This window comes from Medicago sativa, chromosome 8, assembly GCF_051527215.1.
Source record: "Medicago sativa cultivar Bolivia chromosome 8, Bolivia_mono, whole genome shotgun sequence".
Lineage (NCBI taxonomy): Eukaryota > Viridiplantae > Streptophyta > Magnoliopsida > Fabales > Fabaceae > Medicago > Medicago sativa.
The window spans coordinates 76,793,447-76,799,598 of NC_140756.1; the positions used below are offsets into that span (position 1 = coordinate 76,793,447).

The 6,152-nt window shown below is 40.0% G+C and overlaps 1 non-coding gene across 1 annotated transcript; it reads left to right on the forward strand.

Moving 5' to 3' along the window:
- Positions 1–4,451: 4,451 nt before the first annotated feature.
- On the forward strand, positions 4,452–4,558 carry LOC146901685 (small nucleolar RNA R71). Its single transcript, XR_015024294.1, has one exon. It is a non-coding gene; the product is annotated as a small nucleolar RNA R71 (small nucleolar RNA).
- The last annotated feature ends 1,594 nt before the right edge of the window (positions 4,559–6,152 follow it).

Sequence of the window (6,152 nt, forward strand, 5' to 3'; positions counted from 1 at the left end):
GGGCTATCTATCCTCGTAGGGAGTCTTCTCGGATGTAATTGTCCTTTCCCCCTAGATTCAAAATCACCCTAAGTAGTGCTGCAAAATTATTGTTTGTTTCATCTCCGCGTAGGAAGTCTTTTTGGATGTAATTGTCCTTTCCCCTTAGCATTGATGAATTTGTTTCACTTTAGGTTCAAATTAGGGAGTCACCACCACAATTAAGAAGTTAGGGATTGTCCTTTCCCCCACATGTTGGTGCCATTCTCCCGCCCCATTTAACATTAACAAATTAATAAGAATATAACAATTAAGAGCAATTTGATTAATTTTCCCACACAAACTTATACTACTTTTACTCTTAAGACTTTAAGGGGTCTAAGTTAACACTAAAGATAGAACGTGTTCCTTAAAATACCTATTCATACATTTACTCAAGGATTGCAACCGGGTGCTTTTCTCATTGGAGAATTTCACAATAAAACATGATATGGGTATAGCAAGAACACAAGAAACACAAGAAACTATTTTCATGTACAAGAGGCGACCTAAAGAAGAGATAAAACAAAAAATTTCATGCCATTTTTACATTAAAAAAAAAACAAGCTACTTAGTCATGCCTCTTGCTATAAAAACAAAACGAAAGAATAAAGTTCAAAGGAGTTTGGACACTACGACTCTAGACACTTTATTATCCCCCCCCCCCCCCCCCCCCCCCCACACTTAGGGGAAGCATTGTCCTCAATGATTCAAAAGAAAAAGAAATTAAAAGAAGAAGAAGAAGAAGGAGTAGAAGAAGATGATAGAGATAGGGAGAAGAAGAAGGGAAGAGAGGAAGAGGAAAGCTCACATTTGTTTATTGAGGTCCGTAAGGAGGACCTTGAAGTTGGAGGTGTTGCATCATCCGACGGAGCATCTCATTATTTTCATCATTGACACGGTTGCCCCTTTGAACTTCATTGCGAAGGCCGGAGATCTCAACACCTTGCCTTTGTTGCTCGGTGCTCATCCTCTCGATTTCATTGTGAATCCATGTCCATTGTTGATTTTCATGAAGCTCACCGGTTTCATGGCCATGGTGCCCCTCTTCATGGTGCAAGTTAGCACCTTCTCCTTCATCATGGTGCAAGTTAGCACCTTCTCCCTCATCATCACCAAGAACCTGCACATCATTAACATACAACCAATTTCTTTCCACCTCGGTGGTAGTCCGAGATGGGTTAGGCAATAAAAACATGATTGGCACGTTTAGCTTAAGTTGGTAATGGAGGGGTGGACGATGTTTGATGAAATTCATAGCAATAAGGGTCTCTATGTTAAGCCTATTATTTCCCTCAATTGGTTTGATCCCCTCATCTTCACCCACTCCAAAACACCTAGCTATATATGTAATGATGCCACCCACCACTATGTCTCCTCTACCGGCCGGTCTAGTACCGACAAAGTCTAGGTGATCAATCAAATAAAAACAGGTATTGACGGGGTGGTTGTGGATCATTGCCCATAGCATGAACAACTCATCGGTTCTAGTGTTTCCTAGCTCGGTTCTACCCCAAATAGTGCAAGCCATTACCCTCTGAAGGTACCTAAGTACGGGGTTGTGAATATTGCTAGCTTTGTTCGCCCTAGGGACGTATTTGTTAAGACCGGTGATTTGTTTCCAAAAGGCAGCTGGGTCATAGTTATCCGGTTTAAGGCTAGGATCCCAATGATCATGAATATATCCCTCATTTGCAAAGCCTAAGGCATCACAAAAGTGCTGAAGTGACATGTCATAATCAATATTCATTAACCGGAAAACAACTCTATGGTTAGGGTTATCAAAATTCATCTTATCTTTAGTAAAATCTATTGAGCTCAAGAATTCATACGTGAAATTTTCATAACCCCTCATAGGTTTCAGCAATTCAGTCCAACCTAAATTTCCTATCAACCTAGAAACATCATCAAGCAGCTCTAGCATATCTAAAGTATGGGAATCAGGATAACGAGAAGGGTGCAGATGTTTAGATATAAGATTTTTATACCTGTCCCTTTGCTTGTTGTTTTTGAACTGGATCCCATGATTCTTCACTTGGGCTTGCTTCTTTGGGGGAGGTCCTCCTTGAGAGCTTGCTGGTTCTTTACCACTTCTTCTTGAAGCCATTGACCTTTGGTAGAATTGGTTTTGAAGGTTTAGGGTTTGGGAAAATTTTTGGTGGAAAGGATTGGTTTAGGGTTGGGGTTGATGTTTAAGGAAGTTTTGTTGGTTTGGATATGGAGATTGGTTAAGGTTTTGTGGTGTTTGGGTTAGGTTTTGAAGGATTAGGGTTTTGGTGAATTGTGGGTTTGGATGGATGAAAGATGTTTTTGATTGGTGGTTTTTATTTTGGGTGAAGTTTGTGGTTGATTGGTGAAAGAATGGAGTGATTTGGTTAAGAATTGAGGGAGATATGAAGGTTTGAAGGTTTGAAGGTTATGGTGGTTTAGAGAGAAGTTTGAAAGATGAAAGAGGGTTGTGGTTTGTGAATGAGGAAGAAGGAAGAAAAATTTGAAGTTATAGGGTGCTAGAAGTCGGGCACGGCCGTGCCACCTATTGGCACGGGCCGTGCCATCATTCTGACTTCAATGGCCATTTTTTTTGTTAAAAACTTGGCACGGCCGTGCCATACCTAGCACGGGTCGTGCCACCTTTCTGGTCCTGGGGGCTTCAGAATTTTTCAATTTCTTGGTTTTCTTCGAATCAAACTTGGACAATTACCTACAAAACAACTTAAAACAAAGAAAAACAAAAGAAAAGCAATTAAATGCGTGGGTTGCCTCCCACGAAGCGCTCTTTTAATGTCATTAGCTTGACGGTTAGAAAGAGTCCTTAGAATGGATCAAAGATATCATATTGTGTAGATGACGCTATAAAACGTTCTTTCACAACATGATCGTTAAGCATGCAACAAGAGTAAAGAGCGGGACCCTTCATAACATTTTCCAACTCGTATCCTACCATTTTATCACTCACTTGAAAGACTATCCTACCAAGTTTCACATCAATGAGAGCTCCCGCAGTTGCGAGGAAAGGTCTACCTAGGATTATAGGGACGTCGTCGTCCTCTTCAATGTCAACGACTACAAAATCAGTGGGGATGTATATCCCCTCTATCTTAATAGGTATGTCCTCGACAAATCCTACAAGTTTCATGGTAGAACGATCAGCTATCTTTAGTTCCATTTCGGTAGGTTTCAATTCTCCTATCCCTATCCTTTTAAGAAGAGACAAAGGCAGCAAACTAACACTAGCTCCTAAGTCACATAAGGCTTTGTTTATGGTTTCATTCCCAATTTCACATGGTATGGCAAAGCTACCTGGATCTCTAAGCTTAGGGGGTGCTTCTTGGATGATTGCACTAGTTTCCTTAGCCAAGGCTATTGTCTCATTATGCTCTATAGCCCTTTTCTTTGAAAAAATTTTCTTTAAAAACTTGGCATAAAGAGGCATCCTAGACAAAGCTTCAGCAAAGGGAAGTTTAATGCAAATTTTCCTAAGTATGTTAACAAATTTTTCAAATTTACCCTCTAATTTAAGCTTTTCGGGATTTAAGGGGGATGGAGTTTTGTTTTCTTCAAGTGGTTTAGCTTCTTCTATCACAACTTTATCACCTAAGGGCTTGACATTTTCTTTCCCAATGTTTTTAACCTTAGCAAAAGTTTCGCCTAACTTACTACCCCTAAAAGATATGACATTAACTTGGGCTTTGGGGTTGGCTTCGGTTTGACCAGGAAAGACTCCCGGTGTTTGGGAAGATGTAGCCACTTGTTGGGCTATTTGAGCGATTTGAGTTTCAAGCATTTTAGAGTGAGTAGCAATAGAATCAACCTTGGTATTGAGCTTGGAAAGAGAATCATTCAGAAATCCAGTTTGGTTTTTAAGTTCTTGAAGTTGTTTGTTTTGGTTGGCAATAGAATTTTCCAACAAAATTTCCAAATTGGATTTTTGAGTGAATCTTTGGTTGTTTGCATAACCGGGTGGTGCTACTTGTCCATAGGGATTTTGGTTTTTATAAAAATTTTGATTTTGTCGCATCCCTTGGTTGTATTGAGCATAATTCATTTGCTCAACACCATTAATAGCACTACCTAGTTGGCAATCAACACCAGCATGACCAGCTATACCACATATTTCACAAGAAGGAGTAGATGCAGAATTGATAGCACTAACATTGAATTTTTCAAGTTTTTCAGTTAGTGTATCAATTTTAGAAGCAAGGTGATCATAGTTAGAGACTTCGTATATACCTGCCTCCTTTTTGGAGGGTGAAGAACTAGAGATGGCTCTCTCGTCGGTCCATTTGTAATGATTCTGAGCCATGTCTTCAATCAAGGCATACGCCTCCGTGTAATTCTTGTTCATAAGTGCTCCACCTGCAGCTGCATCAACAGACATCTTAGTGGTATAAGACAAGCCATTATAAAAAGTGTGGACTATAAGCCACTTCTCTAGGCCATGGTGGGGACAAAGTCTTAGCATTTCCTTGAAACGCTCCCACGCCTCATAGAGAGATTCCCCATCTTTTTGATTGAACCGCGTGATTTGGTCTTTAAGTTTAGCGGTTTTAGATGGTGGAAAGAAACGGGCAAGGAATGCTTGCCTCATCTGATCCCATGAAGTAATGGAACCGACTTCGAGGGAATGGAACCAAGCGCTAGCTCTATCCCTTAAGGAAAAGGGAAAGAGATGAAGTCTTACGGCTTCTTGGTTCTCCTTCATGGTTCCACTAATTCGTAGGAAAACAGAGATGTGAAGATTGGGATCCTCAGTGGGGGATCCCGAGAATTGGTTTTGCTGCACCAAGTTAAGTAGGGCAGGCTTGATTTCAAAGTTGTCATCCTCAACCGTTGGGTACACTATAACAGCTTGTGGCTCAGCCGTAGACGGCGTTGCATACTCTTTGAGAGTGCGATTGGCCATGGCGGTGTTATTTTGTGCTGCTCTCCTCCTTCTATGTAAGAACCTTTCGATCTCGGGTATGAATACCGCTTGATTTCTAGTTCTTCGCATACAAGGTTGAGAACCCAAGAAGTTAACGATAACAGAAAAAAAATAAAAAAGGTTAAAAATAAAAAAAAAAGAAAAGAGAAAGAAGAGAGAATTCTAATCACTAAGAAAAAGCTAATTAAATTAGTTAACTCCCCGGCAACGGCGCCAAAAACTTGATAGAGCCAAACCGCAAGCGCACAGCCTATCGAAGTAATAGTAGTAAGTAGAGTATCGTTCCGCTAGGGAGTTGGTCAATTTAATTAACTTTCAATGAATGATTAGAGGAGAGAAAGTTGGTTAGAAAGGGTTTGATTGCTGAAGGTAAAAACAATAATAATAAAAGGGTCTTAGGATCATTGGTTCATCTTAATAACTAATCCTTCACTTGACAAAACCTAAACTTCTAATTTCATGGTTTACACACTAATTTCTAAAGACCGGTTTCCCTTAGCCCCTCACCTTTCCGATGAAAGTCCGGTGAGAGTTTACTTCTAGCAACCAAGCCTATTTCACTGACATGATTACTAGAAGATGCATAGAGGATTGAAACTACTCTTTGTCTCAATAGTTGCAAAGACTATTTCACTGTTTTGCAACTATTGTCTAGATTCACTTGTTCCAACATCAAAGCTCCGCTCTCGCTTTATGAATTGACGTTTGGGATGATGGATTAACGATTATCAAACCCTCCGCTTTCGCTTCCACAGTTTGATAATTGTTAATCCACGTTAAGACGGTGAATCTAGATTAGAAATTAGGGTTACATGGAAATTAGGGTATAGACATGTTTTGTTTAGGATTGAGTCATTAGACTCCCCAATAATCCTAAGACTAAGAAGTCTACTCACTCATGTTCATCGTAGACATGGAGGAAGAAGAGAGAAATACGGTAAAATAAATTGCAAAGAAAGTAAAAGGAAAATAAAGACTTTTATTAAAATAGCAATTGAAATAAACAAAGGTAAAGATGATTGTTCATGGTGGAGAGCTACTCTATTTATAGCTTTACAATCGACTTAGAAACTAAGCAACTAAAAGGGTAAAACAGTAAAGCTGCAACAGGGTAACTTGGCCTTGAAGAAAAAGCAGCAAAAGTGGCTCTGGAGGGTGGCACGGCCGTGCCACATGTTGGCACTGGCCGTGCCAAGCTTCTGACTTGGTG